The sequence below is a fragment of the Phascolarctos cinereus genome, unplaced genomic scaffold (assembly GCF_003287225.1).
Source record: "Phascolarctos cinereus isolate Bilbo 61053 unplaced genomic scaffold, phaCin_HiC Scaffold_726;HRSCAF=1367, whole genome shotgun sequence".
NCBI classification, from domain to species: Eukaryota; Metazoa; Chordata; class Mammalia; order Diprotodontia; family Phascolarctidae; genus Phascolarctos; species Phascolarctos cinereus.
The window spans coordinates 420,851,516-420,870,375 of NW_027556098.1; the positions used below are offsets into that span (position 1 = coordinate 420,851,516).

The following is an 18,860-nucleotide window of genomic DNA, read 5'->3' on the forward strand; positions in this document are numbered from 1 at the left end:
TCAGTTACCTCTGGAAATGCCTCTACTCAAGTGTTCTGGATGGTGTGGGCAGTCAAAGGATTGTCTTAACCACAGGGCTTGGAATGATGACTGGGTGCAGAACTGAGTGGGGACATTGCTGGAATTTTGGAACGTAAGGTCAGACACCATGGCTATTGAACTAGCAAAGGCTTCTCAGAGCTGGGGGCAAAACTGGGTTTTAAGGGACCTGGCCTCCCTGGTTCCTCAGTTTCCCTACTGACCTCTGCTGGCTCTACTCCCTAAGATCACAGAATAACATACTGAAAGCTCTGAACAGTCTTGCTGGGGCATTTTTGGGTGAGCTGCTGATGCAGGCTAAAGGGAAACCCAAGACCCAGTAGGTTTTGTCACCTTTCCCCCACACTTTCCTCTGGGACTACAGACCCTGCCACCATGGAAGGTCAAGATCAAACCATGGAATTGCAGGAAAGAAAGGATCCTAGAAAATCAGAGTCCAACCAACCCATTTTATGTATGGGGACTAAAGAGGAACACAAAGAGGAGAGCATTTGTTCCAATAAAGAGAGTGACACCCATCCTGCCCCCTTCCAAAAGCTAGTGGGAGAGAAATGCTGTGTAACCCATGAAGACAATAAAGATGTCAAGTCACCACCACCATCTTCAACACCACCATCATCATCATTATCAACATCGTCATCTCCATCTTCATCATCATCATCATTACCTCCACCACCACCACCACCACCACCACCATTGTTACCCAGGCTCATAACCAGAGTTCTTGTGCCTAGAGACTTCTAGAACATGGAAGATGCCCTGAGCTATGGTTACATTTCTCCTTTATCTTTATGTACCTGCAGACACTTTGAAAGCCCTCTTGTGAAGAAAGAAAGAAGATGTGCTGAATAAAGCTTCAGTACCAATGAATGTTGACTGCTATAGGAACAGGGTATATGTGGGCACATGGGAGGGACAGGGGCAGTGAGACTTGGGCAAGGGGTGAAGGCAGAGCATAGCAGAGCAGGGAATAGTCATGGAATCTAGATGGATCCCAATGGGCTTAGTCCAGAGCCCTTTCACTCATTCATTCATTCATGTGGGGTTAGGAGCAAAAAACCTCCTCCCATCACTTCCCTTTATGGAGGCCTGAAAATGCCTTTCATCTCTTCATTTGCCAGCAGCTTCTTTGCTTGGTTTTGACTCTACTATCTACTATCATTTTCATCATGCCCAGGGCCAGGTACCTTCCGGCACTCCCTTCTCCCCCCAGCTCTTTTCAACTTCCTTTTATCACTTTCTTCAATAGATTGTAAGTTCCTTGAGGGCAGAGACTGTCCTCCATTTTTCTTATGTGCATCACTAGTGTTTGGCACAGTGCCTGGCACTTAGTATGCCCCTAATAAATGTTTGTCATATCATTTTGTATCATTTATTGCTTCACCCACTTAACAAATATATATTGTGTCTGCTATATGTAAAGGACAATGTTAGAGCTGTTGAAAGAAAAATAAAAGTGAAAAAACTTGCTCCTTCCCTCAAAGAGATTATGTTCTGCTGTGGAGAGGAAGAGAGAGATGGAGATAGATAGATAGAGAGACAGAGAGAGAGAGAGAGAGAGAGAGAGAGAGAGAGAGAGAGAGAGAGAGAGAGAGAGAGAGAAAGGAGGGATACAGGATGTATACAATGAGCCATAGGAATACAGTCATTTCAGGAAAGGGACAATGCCAAGAACTGGGGGGAAGAAGTGAAGCAGTGCCAGCCAGGGTCTGGGTAGAACTTGGTATCTGGGAAGCTTATCAAAGAAAACTGGCAATTCTAGAAAGCCAAAGGGAGGAGGGATGGTAGTTGAGGCAGGGGGCACTGTATCTGCAAATGTCCTGAGGTGGCATCATTTCCACAGAACCTCAAGCACTTAGTAATCTTCCTTGGGTTTTCTAGGAAGCCAACACTTGCTCCTCCCTGCTCCCTTCTCTGCATTCTAGTTTCCTGGCCTGACTGCTCAGGCATCAGCTGATTTTTGGGTCCCTTTTGGGAGCTCTGCCCTCACTCCTCCTCCAGCTATTCCAGGCTTCACCCAGGATGATCCCTAGGGTTACAAGGACTAGTGTGGCCAGGCCAATTTGTATTAGACTCCCCACAGTATAATCCTTTTGGGTAGAAGCTGAGAAATAGAAGGTCAGAGGCCATTATTGACATAAGAAAGGGGCTTTTCTATTCCAGGGGCCTTTGAAATACCCCAGCCCCTAGCCCGGTCCTTCCTCCCCTCCTGTTGGCTGAGCACTCCCAACAACTCACTCGTCTTCAGCTCTGGACAGCTTGGTGTGGGACAGGATCCCACCAGAGCTCCTGTGGAGGAGAAAAGGCAAAGGAAAGAAACTGAGATTCACTTTCCTGCTCCTAACCACTCTCATGGGGATGGATCCTTTAACTCTTGTCCTCCCCTGGCCTTCCTCTGATGCTTCCTCCTGGTTACCCTAGAGCTACATTCTTCCTATCTTTATCACTTCCCCAGAGGAGAGGTCATCCTTGAGAAGGGGGGCAGAGGGGCACAACCAGGGCATCTGAGACCACTAAGACAGGTGCTGAAGAGGCATGTCAATATGTCAAGTAGATTCTGAAAGGTCTGTGTAACTGGAGTATGGGCAGCCATAGATGGCAAGGAGGCAGCAGGGTAGTGAAAGAGTGTCCTCAGAGTAGACCTGTATTAGAAGAAGTGAGTTGGGTAGCTTCTGGGACAAAGAATGAACATCTGTGCACGGGGAGTTGGAGAGGAGAAGGCGACAGCAGTGACCCCTAAGACTGCTAGGAGATAGCATCAGGAGGGCGTGTATCTTTCTGGACAAGGCACCTTGGGAGCCATGATCATGCGTGATTTGCAGAGCTGATTCTGAGCCTCTCACATCTGCAAATCCTGGAGTAGCTACAGGCCCTGATTTGGCTCAGCCTTCTCAGAGGAAAGCAGCATGTGTGGTCGCTCTTTGAGATGAACCTCACAGGGCCAGTAGCTGGGACAAACCTTCATTTTTCTCTGTGCTCCACTCATGGCCCTGTGCTCTAAGGTGGTGCTGGACATGGAGATATCTATGGGGTCAGGGTATTGAACGTGTCAGTCAACAGATGATGGGAAGATTGTGTGAATTTCTGTCTAAGGTGATAGAAACAATGCTGGAATCCAACCAGAAAAATTCCCATCAGAATGAGGGTGGAGTCAAAAATTGGCAGGTAAGCCTAGGGATAGACTGGATAGGTCATTGAAAACCCATCTTGAGAATGAATCCTATGCCCATATCACCCGCAGGATACCTGTCCCATGTAGGAACAGCTGGTACACAGGGATGGAGGTGAAAGACATGCCCCTGTGGAGAGGCTCACGACACCTGCCGACGGGGGGCTCAGCTCTTCCTGAGTTAGGAAAGAGCTCCTCCCAACATACCTGTTTTCTAGGCATCTTTCAAAAGCCTTGCCCCAGGAACACAGATCTGAGATTTCCTCATTCCCCAGAACTCCTGAGAAGTAGGAGTCCATCCCTTTACTTCCATTGTTTCCCTCTCACCAACATCTCTTGAATGCTCTCCCCTTCTCTCCTCTGTGACTTGATGCAGACCTTCATCATGATGCAGCTGGACCACTGCAACAGCCTAATCTCAGCTCCAGCCTGTCTGCCACATATCTTCCCATGCTCCAAGACCCCCTCTATTCACCTGCCAAAGTGTGCTTCCCAAAAGGTAGGTCTGACTGCATCACTCCCCTATTCCATAAACTTCAGTGGCTCCCTTTGATTCCCAGGAGTGAACAGAAAGGTCCCTGTTCAGAGTTTACATCCCCTTCCTCCATTACTCCCTTCCACTACTCTCCTGCCCTCCACTAACTCTACGATCCATTTTCACTGACCTCTGTGAGGATGCTCACATATGATGCTCCACCCCCTGAATCTGTGCCTTTTCATTGGCTGGAATACTCTGCCCCCTCACCTCCTCTGGTCTTCCTCAGGCCTCGGCTAAGATCCCTCTTTCTGCAGGAGGCCATTCCCAGGTATGCTAGAGCCTCCTCTCTGAAATGACCACCCACCTTCCATGTCTATATCGTGTAGGCACAGGAATTTTTACATGTTGCCTCCATTAAAGTGTGAGCTTCTTGAGGGCAGGGACTGTCTTTGGCATTTTTTTGTATTCCCAGGAATTACCCCAGTGCCTAGCAAATAAGTGAGCCCTTAAGAGATACTTATTGATTGACAAGGACTCTGCATCATGGGGCATTAGCTGAAGTGGCCACATCTACTCTGCGTCCCCACAATTAATCTTGGTCCAGCCTCAGTTTCTTAACAGTGTTCACATCAGTCCCTTCCTTGCACTGCCTTCCCCTCAACTTCCCTGTATGAGTCTCTCAAGGCTGGATTTTCATTCCTCTGATGTTTCCTGGGGACAACAGGTGACTCCTCACCTGTCACCAAGATCTCTAGGACCTCGCTGGGCTCAGACACCTGGTATGAAGTCACCCTCCTGTGGTAGACACAGCTGTGGTTGCCAGCATCCTGGGCCCTCACAGAGAGGAAAGGAAAGGCAGCTGAGGTCCCAGCTGAGTTCTGGCTCTGCAGGGGCTTGGGGGTCCCCATCTTCAGCAGAGTGAATGTCACCCTCCAGAGGGATGACTGATGAGGCTGGCGGCACTGGGGAGTCACATGCATCCTGGGCTCCACCACAAGGCCAAGGAGGGCTGAGAGGGAAGGCTTGGGTAGAGATCCTGTGAGAGGGAGAACATGGGGCTGGAGTTAAGACAGCTGGGTCAAGCCCCTGCTCTGCCTCTGAGTCCCTGTGTGACCTTGGCCCAGTCACTGGCCCTGTCTGGGCCTCAGTTATCTTCTCTATAAATGATGGGGTTGACTAGAAGATCTCTCAGCCCTTTCTTCTTCTAGCAACCCGGGACTTTAGTGACTTTCACATTAGAGGGAGCTTATTTACCTATGGTCTTGGGCCTCTGATGACTCACAGGAGAGAAGGTCATGACCACTCACTTTTCATCAGGGCTATCACAGAGACCCAGGGCTCAGATCACGGCCCAGGAATGGGAAGGCTCAAGGTCATTTCCATGCTCTGTCACTAACTTGTGTGACCTTGGACAAGTCTTTCCCTCTCTCTGGGCCTCACTTTGCTCATTGGTAGTGGAGGATTTGACCTCAAGAACCTCCAAGGCCTCTTTCAGCTCTGGGTCTCTATGACTCTTCTCCCAACCCCCAGCACAGTCCCCACCATCACCTTTCTTCCCCAGTTTCTACATCAGAATAGAAATGCCTCATGTTTTCCAAGGCCCTTGAGTCCTGACAAACCCCAGGGCAGAGCTGGCTGTGTAGACACCAGGCCTTGTCTCAGTGACACACCTGTCTAGGCAGAGAGCAGAGGGGTCATACTCAGAGTTATTCTGGGCCCCACACACCCCTCTCACCTGGTACCAGCAGCTCCAGGGCCTCACTGGGCTCTGATCCTCTAGAAGATACTTTCCTTTCCCTGTAAGAACAGCTGTAGCTCCCAGTGTCTTCAGGTCTCACATATGGGATCAGGAAGCTAGTCCAGAGCTCTGCTGAGGCCTGCTGCTGTAAGGGTCTCAGCCTTATACAGAGTAAAGGTCACCTCTTCAAGGGAAGACAGCTTGGGCCTTGAGCACCAGAGAGTGATGTTGGCCCCTGGGGCCACCACGAATCCAGGTTGGGCCCACAGAGTGGGCCTGGGGAGCTGTCCTGAGGGGAAAAACACCAAATGTCAGAGTTAGATGTCATTTCTAGGCCCCCCCCACACCCTCAAACCCTTTAGTGAGAGGGGAAATAGCAACCTTGGCTCTGTTTTCACTTTCTTGTCTGGGGCCTGCCTTGAGCTGGGAATGCCCCCACTCTCCTGGGGCCCTAAGATAAGTCTGTGTAGAATAAGAGAGGGTCCCAGGGTCTCCTTCAGCCTCCCCCCCCAAACCATCTGTTTGGAATTCCCAGGATTTTGTGCTGTCCCCATGGCTCGGTGGGGCCCTATGTGGGTGCAGGATTTGGGGATTTGGGGGTTCCCATCTCCATTCATCAAGCACAGTCAGCTCCAGGGCCTGCTGGGATGGGACCCGATGTGCTGGGGCTGTCTCCTTGTAGTAAATACAGCTGTAGCTCCCACTGTCCTCGGGCCTCACAGACAGAAGTAAGAAAACAGCCCAGGTCCCTGCAGGGCTCCATTGATGGAAGGGCCGCAGGCTCTTTGCCTCCAGCAGGGCTAAGCTGTAGTTCTGAAGGGGAGTCTGGAGTGATAATTGTCACCAGATGGTCACTGCTGTCCCTGGGGATATTGGGGAGCCAGGTGAGGCTGAAATGGAGGGTTTGGGGAGGGCTCCTGTGAAAGGAGGGAAAAAAGTTAGGGACCCGATTTGTCACCCTGATCCCCTGAAATCATTCCCTGAAACACAGCTGAGAAGGGGGAGAGTGGGCTGAGGAGCCCTGGCCAGGCCTTTGCCCAGTCCTGTAGGTCTGTTCGTGTCTGGGTAACTGGGCTCCTGAGTCACCTTTAGAAAGCTATTCTGGGCCCAGGAAGACTGTGAATGTACAGAGACATGGGAGGAGAAGGTACTTGGGAAGAGGTGGTCACCCACCCCCACCTGCCCCTCCTCTCATCTCCTCCAAAGGGCCCAGCTCTGGCCCTACAGCCTGGTCCTGCTGGACCCTGGCAGGATCCTAAAGCACGATCACTGGCATATTCAGACCCTTCTGTTAAGCTTTGAGGTTTGCAAAGCTCTGTCCCCCCAATAACACCATGACTGGGAGGTTAGACAGAAACTCGAATTCCCAGTCCTCTCCCTTCCCCACTTCCCCACACTGCTGCCTGGTGCCAGGTCCCTGTCCTGCCACCCTATACCCACTCTTCAGTGAAAGCAGAACAGAGCTGGCAGAGTTGTGTTTCCCTGGGTGGGCAGGGGCTGGCAGAGGAGCATGGGGCTCCCTCTGAGATATTATTAGAGGAATTTAATTTTCTCTGTTTCTCCTGCCCTCATTCATCACCACTTATCAGGCACCTCCTTCTCAATGATGGAGGAGTCCCAAAGGTTTAGGGAAGGCACCATCCCTGCTGCCCTCAGGAGCTCACAGTCCCAGGGATCTCAGGGGTTTGAGCTCAGATCATGTCATTGGACAATCCAGCCTATGATCTTCATGTCACAGAATAGGGAACCGAAGTCCGCAGAAGGTCAGGGACTTGCCCACAATGACCCAGCTAGGACCTGGGGGGCAAGAATTTGAACCCCCTGCCACAGACTCTGGATCTCAGGCTCCTCTTTAGCAGGATGCCTTCTAACACGGGCCAGATGGACGGCAGCCTGGGGTGGTGGGAAGGTCCTGATGATAAAGAGGGAGCGTGGGGGAGGTGAAGGCACCATGCTGGGAGGGCCCAGAGCCAGGACATTGGCACTGGATACAATCAGGGACACCATCCTGGAGCAGCCAGGATCTGAGCTGGACTTTAATGATGGGTAGGAAAGTGAAAGATGAAGGTGAGGAGGGCATCCCATGCAGGTAGAACTGTGTGAGCAAAGGCAGAAAGGTGGGGCATGATGGGAGGTGATGGAGTCATCTGTCCATGCTGAAGGGAAAGTAACGAAGGCAAAGGGAACAAGGGGAGACACAACTGGAGAGGATGGATGTGGCCAGTTTGGGCCTTAGAAGAGACAGGAAAAGTTTATTTGGATAAAGTTTGCTCTGGAAAAGTCGTGTGCCCCTGCTCCCAAAGGCTGCTGTGTATCCTCTGAGGGAGGAGCAGCCCAGCTCTCCTGGATGGGTCACCGGGGGACACTGACCACATAGGCAGATCCCTGGGTTTGGGGATGGGAGACATGGGTTCAAATGTTGGCCCTGGCAGGACCCATTGACCTGCTTAAGTCACCTTACCTCTTTTCCAGACCTCAGTTTCCCTTAAAGGAAAATCATGATGTATGTGCTCTCCTGCTTGCAGTATTATTGAGGGGAAAGATTTCAGAACCTAACTTATGCCCCCAAAATGTGAGCCAGAGACCAAGGGCTTCCAAGAACTTGGGGAGGTGGGGGTGGTAAGGGGAGGTAGGTAGTAAAGCCTGAGAGTTTGTCCCACTCATAGGACCCACTCCAGAGAGGGACCTGGGGCTCTTCTCTCAGGACTGACTTCCTTCCCACCAGGGATGGTGGTAGACCAGCACCCCTCACCTGTCACCACCAGGGCCAGGGCTTCACTGAACTCTGACCACCACACCCCCTGCCCAGAATGGCAGCTGTAGCTTCTTGCATCTCTCTGGACATCCACATTCCTGAACACGAACTCTGCCTGCTGCCAGGATGCATTTCTCTCATCTCTGAGCTCTCCATCCTTCCAGAGCTGGAATCTGTCACTCCCAGGTGGCCCTGGCACCTGAGGGTCACATCTGCTCCCTTGGGGACCACAGGACTTGGGACAGCCCAGATGATGGGCTGGAGCAGGGTGTCTGAGAAGAAACAAATTGATTTCCAGAGATTCCTCTGGCCCCAGCATCTTTCACCTCTGAATTTTGAGGCCCCTTCCTGAGTCACTCCCTCTATTTAACACAAAACTACTGGTTTCCTTCCCTAACTATCATGGGAATAGATGTCTAAATTGATTTGGCTTGAGAGGGAGAAAGGGAACAGTGGGATCTTGGGGGCAGGACTCACACATCTGTGCCCTCACTGCCCAGTCCAGACACAGCCCTGCAAGAGTAGCTCAGGTTATAGATGCTTCCCCTCCAGCCCACACTGACCATCCCCAGCTCTCACCAAAGCCCCTGGACCTCTCAGTCTGCTTTGGTCAGAATATGAAGGAAGAGCCCTTTGAGTATACACTAGGGCTGGGCTTTTCCACAGATGGTTTTATCTCCTCCTTAAGCTTCTTCCTTGTCCTTCTGAGTCAGCTAGTCTAGAATCTTGTCACAATGTCCTTCCCTCCCTAGATCCTCACCAATGGAGATCAGGAAAGTGACTGTGGGGCCCATGGTGGGTCTTCAGCTCTGTCCTGGGCTGCCTAGCCTCAACTGTACAGAGGGGAAAAGGTAGGTGGAGTAGAGGCTGGCCCAGGATGTGGTGGCCAGCCTTGCAGCCTTACACCCCCTAAGCCCAGCTTGCAAAATTTCAAATAACCATATGCATGTGAGTAGATACTTATTCATGTGAGAGGGAAAGCACTTGAAGCTGGGGAATGAGGAAAGACTGTCTTAAAGATTACATGTCAGTGGGGTCTTCAATGAATGGAGGGACCCTGTGAGGCAAAGATTGGGGAGGAGGGTTATAGATATTACAGGTAATCTAAATAAAAATATATCCCCATATAGATACAGATGTATGTGTATATTTAGACACACACATAGTGTGTGAAAATGTCACCCTCAATTTTTTTTTTATCTAATGATCTGGTGGTTTTAGTTAACGGAAAGTTTGACACATGGTGAGACAACCACCTCAAACTGCAGAGATCATTGCCTGCATTTTGAGAAGTGGTGTTGAGAACACATGTTGTGTTAGTGCTACTGTACCATGCCTCTGTCAGACCACATCTAGAGTGAGGTGGTCAGTGGTCAATGTGATCCTGTAGGAGGAAGGTGGATAAACTGGAGAAAATTTTGTGTGGGGTCATCTGAATGATTACAGTTCATAGATCTACTGGTAGAAGGGAGCTCAGAGGTAATCCATTCTAATCTCTAAGTTTTAAAGATGAGGAAACTGGATCCAGGAAATTTTAATGACATACTAAATGTTAGAAAATGGAAGACCATTCAATATGAAGATAGGTTAAAAGAATTGAGATGTATTTAGCCTAGTTAATAAATACTGGGGCACGCCATTGATATCTTTATTTTTAAAACAGATTTTTTTAATTAATATCTTTGAGTTTTTATATCTTCAGGATTTTTTCCAGTATACCTTTGGTACTTTTCCTTCATGGAGGATCTTCCTATAAAACTAATGATATTTTTAAGGGGAAATAGAAAAAGAAGAGGAAAAGTAGCAAATACAGTCAACACATTATATGAGTCTAAAAATACATGCAATGTATCAAACTCATGGAGTTCCCTTTTGCAGATGACTGGGATAAAAGTGTCTTCTTGTATTCTTACCTTATAAATTTTTGACTGGAGAAATTGGGCAAAGGTGGAAGACTGTGAGGATTAAACTCATTGAGGAAGGTTAATGTTTTGGTAATCGGTAGAGAAGAACAATCAGGGTTGGGTTGGATATTGTGAATCTCAGAGGAACAGGAGGAGGAGAATCTAGTAGTGAAAAAGAGAGCAAGGAATATTCCAAGTCTCTAAATGTTACCACAGGATTTGGGGGACATAACCTGTGCGGAGCTGTGGTTTGGAGAGAGAGGATTCTACTGCTAGAGCTCATGAGTCCTGCATACGAAAAAGTGTAATACAGTTTCCAGTTACCAGAAGTACTACTTTTTTTTTTCATTTAAGGAGTACTTATATAGGTCCCTGTAGGTACTACCCAACTTTTCTTCCTGGATCCTTGAAGAATCCTGAGGAAGCTATCTTTCCTCAGTTTGTCTCAGAAATCCTGGAATATTAATGATCACTGTCACCTATCACTAATATTGCAGGAACACTGATAGAAAGCAAATGAATGTGTTCAAATCTGGTGTTATGGGTTCATGTGGGTAAGATTAAGAGGCAGAAAATAGTATTAAATTATGAAGAGAATGAGAAAATTTTACCATATTTTTACAAAAATGTACAGAAAATGAGATTTTAAATTATGAAAAAAAGAAGTTGGAAGTCAGTGGAGGAATGAGTTGCACCTCAATTCCTTAGCTAAGGGGAAAAGAGATAAGAAAAACTAAGTAATTAGACAAAAGCAAGGAAGAAAAGTGAAGTGATAAGCAAAACTCTAAATCCAGGGAAAGAGGTTACCGGTGTTAATGGTAGTAGAGTAGATGTTGAGGCTGAGGGGAAGGCAGCTGGTAAAAAATATACTACAATCAAATGGATTGAGGTGAAATAACTTAAGATACATAATCCTGCATTTGTTTTTGAAGAGTTTAAAATTCCATTTTAGAAAAAAAAGAAATGGAGTAATATATAAACCTAAATCTTAGAAATTTAAATGGGAATGTAGTAATATTTTAAGAAAATGAAAAGAGAATGAGAGATTGGATCTATAAACACACACCCACAATTTGTTGCTTAGAAGAAACATATTTAAAAAAAAACCCTACAAAACCAGAAACCGAATAAAAATGAGAGGATGAAAAAAATTACTATGCATTAAGTAAATCCAAAAAGCAGAAGCTGCTGTCATGCCAAAAAACACATCAAGAAAAAAAAAACCATAACATAAAAAAGGATCAATAAGAAAACTACATTACACTGAAAGAAACTCATAGAAAACAAACCCAAATTAAAACTATATTTTCCAAGTGCCTTAACATCTAAATTCAGAAGGAAATATGAATCTAGCTATAAGAATCTATAAGCAATAACAAAATAGTAACAGGGAATTTCATTGTTTCTCATTCTGTCTGTTTTGGATACATGGAAAAGAAAACCAAACAAAAGGAAAATGTAGAACTGAAAAAAAAATTGCTGGAGAAACTACAGCTAAAATACTTATGGTGTCTCTAAGTGGAAATGCAAATGAATGCATAAGTCATTTAAAAATGATCTTATATAAAGCCCTAGAGATATTGCAAACACTTGCAAAAATTCAGAAGCAGTAAATACATTCTGTATAGACCACAACAATAAAAAATATAAATTGGCTCAGGAATCATAAACAAAAGACACAAATTCAAATAAAGACTTAACAATGAAATCCTAAGTAATGAGATATCTAAGAACAAATCAGAGAAATAATAAATACACAAAGGAGGAAGGTGATGGAAAAAAAACCATCCAAATTTACTGGGATACTACCAAAATAGTCTGGGTGGGAAAAAGCATGTCTTCAAATATACATCGACAAAATAGGAAAGAATAGGACTAATTAACTGAATAGTCATTAAATAGAGATTCAACAAATAAGCACATATAAAATAACCTCAAAAGAGGAGACATAAAAAATTAGAAGAGAAACACATAAAGTAGAAACAAAATCAATCCATAGAAATGACAAATACAACTGAAAGCTATTCTTTGAAGAGACTAAAAATTTGATAAATATTTAGCCAATACAGGTTAAAGAGGAGAGGTTATAAAATCAAATCAATAAAATAGCAACTGAAAGAGCAAGATCGAATCACAACAAAATAGAGGCAAGAAAAAGAATTATGTGCCTCAAGCACCTGCGTCCACGGCCGTGGTCTGATGCCGGCAGGGTGTGAAGAGAGAAAGAATCACAGGCCAGGTGGAAGATGTGAAGAACAAACTTTGTTTATTGAACTGAGGGCTCAGGCTTATATAGTACTGGATCAAGAAATAGTAACATTATTATTCATGAAAAGTACAAATCTAATGAGGTGATTTCCTGACTTCCGTGTACCTCGTCTGTTACATTCTTTCCTGCATCCCGTCCTGTACCCCATCCGTTTCCTCCCTTCCTGCATCCTGTTCTCAAGAGACGGAACAGGGGGTGGTGAGCCGACATCCTGAGTTTCACAGCTGTCAGGCTTAGTACAATCTACAGGTAAGACCCGGGCCGGCCTAAGCCCTCCAACTCCCCAAAGCTGGCCCTCTACAATTATGAGAACCTACTATACAGTTATATGCTAAGGAAACAGAGAACACAATAGAAATAGAGGAGTATCTTCAAAAACATAAACTACCCAGATTGACGGAAGATCTTAAATAATCCAGTCTCATGAAAGAAAATGGAATTAAATGTAAAGGAACTCCCAAAGGGGCAGGGGAATTTCCTGGTTCTGAGGGATTTACAGAAATCTATCAAACTTTAAAAAGATACTTAGTATACACTATACACAACATTCTCAAAAACTGAGAAGGAAAACACCCTACCAGTATAGTTTTGCTGTCTATTTATTCCTCTACCTCCCTTAACTTCTCCTTTAAGAATTTGACTGCTATACCACTTGGTACATATATGTTTAGTAATGACATTACTTCATTATCTATGGTACCTTTTAGTAAGATGTAGCTTCCTTCTTTACCTCTTTTAATTAGACCTATTTTTTGATTTTGCTTTGTCTGAGACCAGGCTACCCCTGTTTTTTTTTTTTTTACTTCAGCTGAAGCATAATATATTCTGCTCTAGTCTTTTACCTTTACTCTATGTGCATCCCTCTTCTTCAAGTGTGTTTCTTATAAACAACATATTATAGGATTAGGGTTCTTAATCCACTCTGCTATCTGTTTCCATTTTATGGGAGAGTTCATCCCATTCACATTCACAGTTATGATTACTGTCTGTGTCTTCCTCTCCATCCTGTCTCCCACCCCAATTTTTTTCCTCTCCCTCTCTCCCTTTCCCTCCTCAGTAGAGTTTTGCTTCTGACCACTGCCTCCCTCAGTCTGCCCTCCTTCTATTAGCCTCCTCCCTTTTCTTCCCCTTTACCCTTTCTACTTCTTCCCTCCCTTCTATTCACACCTCTCCCTTTTCTTTTCCCTTTTGCTTCCTACTTCCTATAGGGTAAGTCAGATTTTTATACCTAACTGATTATGTTATTCCCTCTTTGAACCAAATCTGATGAGTGTAAGGTTCAAACAATGCTCTTTCTTTCTCTCTACTGTGTTAGATTAGAAAGTGCCTCTTCATGTGATGTAACTTACCCTAGTCTGCCTCCTTTCCCCTTCTCCCAGTAGAATCCCTTTTCACCACTTAATTAGATTTTTTACCATCACATTAAAGTCAACTTATACTTATGCCCTCTATCTAAGTATATCCCTTTTAAATGTCTTAATAACATTACAGTTCTCAAGAGTTACAAGTGTCGTCTTCCCCTGTAGGGATGTAAACAGTTTGCCTGAATTAATAATAATAATATGTTGTTGTTGTTTTCTTTATTGTTTACCTTTTTATGTCTCTCTTGAGTCTTGTATTTGAAGGTCAAATGTTCTGTTGTGCTTTGGTCTTTTCATGAGGAAAGTTTGGAAGTCCCCTATTTTGTAGAATTTCCATCTCCTCCCCTGAAAGATTATGCTCAGTTTCATGGGTAGTTGATCCTTGGTTGTAATCCAAGCTCATTTGCCTTATGGAATATTATATTCCACACCCTGTGATCTTTTAATGTAGAAGCTGCAAGGTTCTGTGTAATCCTGACTGTGGTTCTATGATATGTAAGTTGTTTCTTTCTAGCTGCTTGAAGTATTTTCTCTTTGATCAGGTAATTTTGGAATTTGGCTACAATATTCCTTGGCGTTTTCAATTTGGGATCTCTTTGGTGGATTCAATCGAAGACTGATTTACCCTCTGGTTCTAAGACCTCAGGAAAGTTTTCTTTGAGGATTTCCTGAAAAATGTTGTCCAGGTTCTTTTTTTTTTTTTTTGTCCTGGTTTTCAGGTAGAATAATTTTTAAATTGTTTCTCCCTCATCTATTTTCCAGGTCAGTTGTTTTATAAGTGAGGTATTTTACATTTTCTTTTATTTTCTCATTCTCTTTTTCCTGTTTGACTGATTCTTGCTCTCTTATAGAGTCGTTAGCTTCCACTTGCCCAATTTAAATTTTTTTTTTTTTTTTTTTTAGGCAATCGGGTTGTGACTTGGCCAGGGTCACACAGCTAGTAAGTGTCAAGTGTTTGGTCAGGGACTGGGTTTGAACTCAGGTCCTCCTGACTTTAAGGCCAGTGCTCTATCCACTGCACCATCTAGCTGCCCCATTCCCATTTTAATTTCTAACAAATTGTTTTCTTCTATTAGATTTTGTGCCTCATTTTCCATTTGAACAATTCTACTTTTTAAAGAATTGTTTTCTACATTTAATTTTTGTCCTTCCTTTTCCAAGGTATTGACTCTCTCTTGCATACCTCTCATTTCTTTTCTCATTTTTTCTTCTACCTCTCTTTTAAAATCTTCTACTTCTGACTTTTAAAATCCTTTTTGAGCTCTCACAAGAAGAGTTTTTGGGTTTTAGACCAGTTCATGTTCCCCTTTAAGCTTTTGGATGTAGGTACATTGACAGTGTTGTCCTCTTCTGAATTTGTGCCTTGATCTTCCCTTTCCCCATAATAAGAATCCATGGTCATTGTGCATTTCTGCTTTTTGTGCAGGGTATTTCTGCTTATTTCTTTATCAGGCCTTGCACAGGGATGTTTTGCTGCTGGAGGATGTCTGGCAGCCTGGAGTTTTGCCTCCTGGAGTTGTGTTGAGTCACTGGGTGATTTGGTTGTTGGAGAATGCCATAGCCTGTGGTGGTTTTCTGAGCTGGTGTCTACCAGTTCCCCTGCCTGTATTGAGGCTCTTAGGGATCCTGGTGTTGTCAATTTCCTGCTCTACAACTTGAGTCTCAGGGTCTCCCTCCGGTATGTTGAGGTGGGGCTTGCACTAGCTTGTTGGGATGCCTCCTGTGCTGTACTGTTTCCCCTCCTCCAAAACAAGAGGCGTCTTTCCCATTAATCCCCCAAGCTTCCTGGGGTACAAGACTGTTGTGCCTTGTCTTTTTGCTGGTCAGGGTTTTTACTGGGTTGATATTTTCTGGGCTTTCAGAGGTCAAAAAGGAGGATGAGAGCAACTTACTACTTACTCCACCATCTTGGGTACCCTCCCCCAACATGTTGATTCTTGTGGTGAAATAGCTGACCCCCTCCCTCATTAATTGCTTCTTTACCAGCCAAATCTATAAGGCTTTTCATATATTTACAAGCAGAATTACATGTCAGGCTACAGCTCAAACTACTTAGAGGGCTCACAGCAGACTGCTTTTGAGTGCAGAAATACAATTCACTGAGGTAACCAAGGAAACTCAGCAAACATAAACACATGAAACAAAAGGCCAGAGCAATACCATGATGATCATCACATTAATTAACATCATATCTCCTTGTACCACAGTAACCCACTTCAAATTTTCATTTAATCAGCATGTCTCCTGTAGTTGTCTGGTTCCTGGAAATATCTTCTCTTGGACATTCTGAATAGGCCTCATTTACAGGACGTTCTGAATGGGGCTCTGTTTCTCTGGTTCCAAATAACTTGTAAAGATTCCTAGGTAATTCTAAAAGTTGCCAATAACAAGGTTTAATATAATTCAGTACTACTTCTTATATTTTGTTTTTAATAACTAATTCATGTGATGAAACCTAGCTCTACCCTCATGACTCTGATCCTATTAGCAACAGAGCTGTTAGAAGAACACCAAATTAGGATCCCATAGTTCACCCAAGACTTTAGAGAATTTTGGGTTTTATATATGGCTTGCTGTTGTTATCTTTAGCTAAATGCTATAACTCATATAAGAATCTTAAAAAAGTCATGGGGGTCTTACTTGTAAAATAAACCCTTCTGTCTTTTAAAATTATCAAGCAGATAATTTATTTTTTCTTAAGTTTTATGTATTTTAGTTTTTTATTTTTTATATTTCTACAGTTACATGTAAAAATAATATTTAACATTCATTTTTAGGAGGTGAAGCCAAGATGGCAGAGTAAAGGCATAGACTCACCTAAGCTTCTCCCCAAACCCCTCCAAATACTTTTAAGAAATGACTCTAAACAAATTCTAGAACAGCAGAACTCATAAAAAGATGGATTGAAGCAAATTTTCAGCCCAAGACAACTGAAGGTAAGCAGGAAACGTCTATTGCCCCAGGGTAAAAGAGGAGCACAGTCCAGTGAAGGCTGCATCAGGATGGACCAGACTCCGGCAAACCCATTGCAGGCTTCAGGGCCACTGAATCACTGGCAGCAGTGGCAGTTTTCAGACCTCTCAACCCACAGATGCCAAAGACAACTTGGAAGGTTGGCGTGAAAGGTCTGTTGCACCTGGATGAGGGTGGAAAGCAGTCCAATGCAGGCTGCAGCAGCATAGCCCCAGCCCTAGCAAACCAAGAGCAGGCCTTAGGAGTGACTGAATCAGCAGTGGCAGTGGCAGTGGCAGCAGCAGTGGATACGTCGAGAGCTCTCAGCCCACAACAATAGTGGGGGTCAAATAACTAGTCAGAAGGAGATTAAAGGGGTCTTTTTGCTTGCACTGAGGAAGGACTCGGTTGCTTTGCCCATATTCAAACCCAGGTCACAGTCCTAGGTTGCAATCCCAGGGTAAGGAGCACTAGCATAGAAGATCTTGCAGCCGTAATGGAGGGAGGACCATTCTCACAGGTCCAGGCCAGAAAAGAGCGCTTGTGGTCATTTACAGAGTAGAACTGAGGCCAGGAGAGTAGCAACCACCTCTCCTTAGATCACATCCCCTTGGAAGAACTGAAAACTTACAAGTCCCTAAAAGTATCTTTGAAAACAGCTGCACAAAACCCCTAAAGCTTGGGAGAGCGAGCCCTCCACCCTAAAAGCAGAGCCCTACTTTAACAGTCAACGAATTGGCTGGGAAAATGAGCAAACAACTGGAAAAAACCCTCTGACTATTGAGGATTACTATGGTGACAAAGAAGATCAAAAAACAAATTCAGAAGAAGAAAATAAAGTCAAAACTCACACATCCAAAGCCTCCAAGAAAAATACGAATTGGTCTCAGGCCTTGGAAGAGCTCAAAAGGATTTTGAAAATCAAGTAATAGAGGTAGTAGAAACATTAGGGAGAGAAATGAGAGTGATGCAAGAAAATATTAAAAAATGAGTCAACAGCTTAGTAAAAGAGAAACAAAAATAGTAAAGAAAATAACCCCTTAAATAAACATAGTAAGCCAAATTGTAAAAGAGGTCCAAAAAGCCAATGAAGAGAAGAATGCCTTAAAAATCAGAATTGGCCAAATGAAAAAGGAGGTCCAAAAGCTCACTGAAGAAAATAATTCCTTATAAATTAGAAGAGAACAAATGGAAGCTAATAAATGTATGAGAAATCAAGAAACAATCAAACAAAACAAAAGATTGAAAAAAATAGATGACAATTGTGAAATATCTCATTAGAAAAACAACTGACCTGGAAAATAGATCCAGGAGAGGTAATTTAAAAATTATTGGAATTCCTGAAAGCCATGATAAAAAAAAAAAAGAGCCTACACATCATCTTTCAAGAAATTATCAAGGAAAACTGCCCTGACATTTTAGAACCAAAGGGTAAAATAAAATTGAAAGAATCCACTGATCACCTCCTGACAGAGATCCCAAAATGAAAACTGCTAGGAATATTATAGCCAAATTCCAGAGTTCCCAGGTCAAGGAGAAAATGTTACAAGCAGTCAGAAAACAATAATTCCAGCATCATGGAGCCACAGGATACACAAAATTTAGTAGTTTCTACATTAAAGAATCAGAGGACTTGGAATATGATATTCCAGAGGTCAAAGGAGCTAGAATTACAACCAAGAATCACTTGCTCAGCAAAAATGGAGTATAATTCTTCAGGGGAAAAATGGACATTCATAGAGGACTTTCAAGCATTCTTGGTGAAAAGAGCAGGGTTGAAAAGAAAATTTGGCTTTCAAATACAAGACTCAAGAAAAGCATAAAAAGGTAAACAGGAAAGGAAAATCATAAAGGAGTAAATAAGGTTAAATTGTTTGCATTCCAACATGGGAAGATGATATTTGTAACTCATAAGACCTTTCTCGTTATTAAGGTACTTAGAAGGAACACACACACACACACACATACATATATACATATACAGAAGGCACAGAAGTGAGTTGAATATGAAGGAAACATATCAAAAAAATAAAATTAAGGGACAAGAGAGGAATGTACTGGGAGAAAGAGAAAGGGAGAGGTAGAATGAGGTAACTTATCTCACATAAGAGAGGCAAGAAAAAGCTTTTACAGTAGAGAGGAATAGGGGAGAGATGAAGGGAAGTGAGTGAATGTTTCTCTCATAAGAATTGGCT

General features: G+C 44.0%; 1 pseudogene; it reads right to left on the minus strand.

Moving 5' to 3' along the window:
* Positions 1 to 4,314: 4,314 nt before the first annotated feature.
* LOC110219843 (immunoglobulin superfamily member 1-like) lies at positions 4,315 to 8,973 on the minus strand (annotated as a pseudogene).
* Positions 8,974 to 18,860: the final 9,887 nt, after the last annotated feature.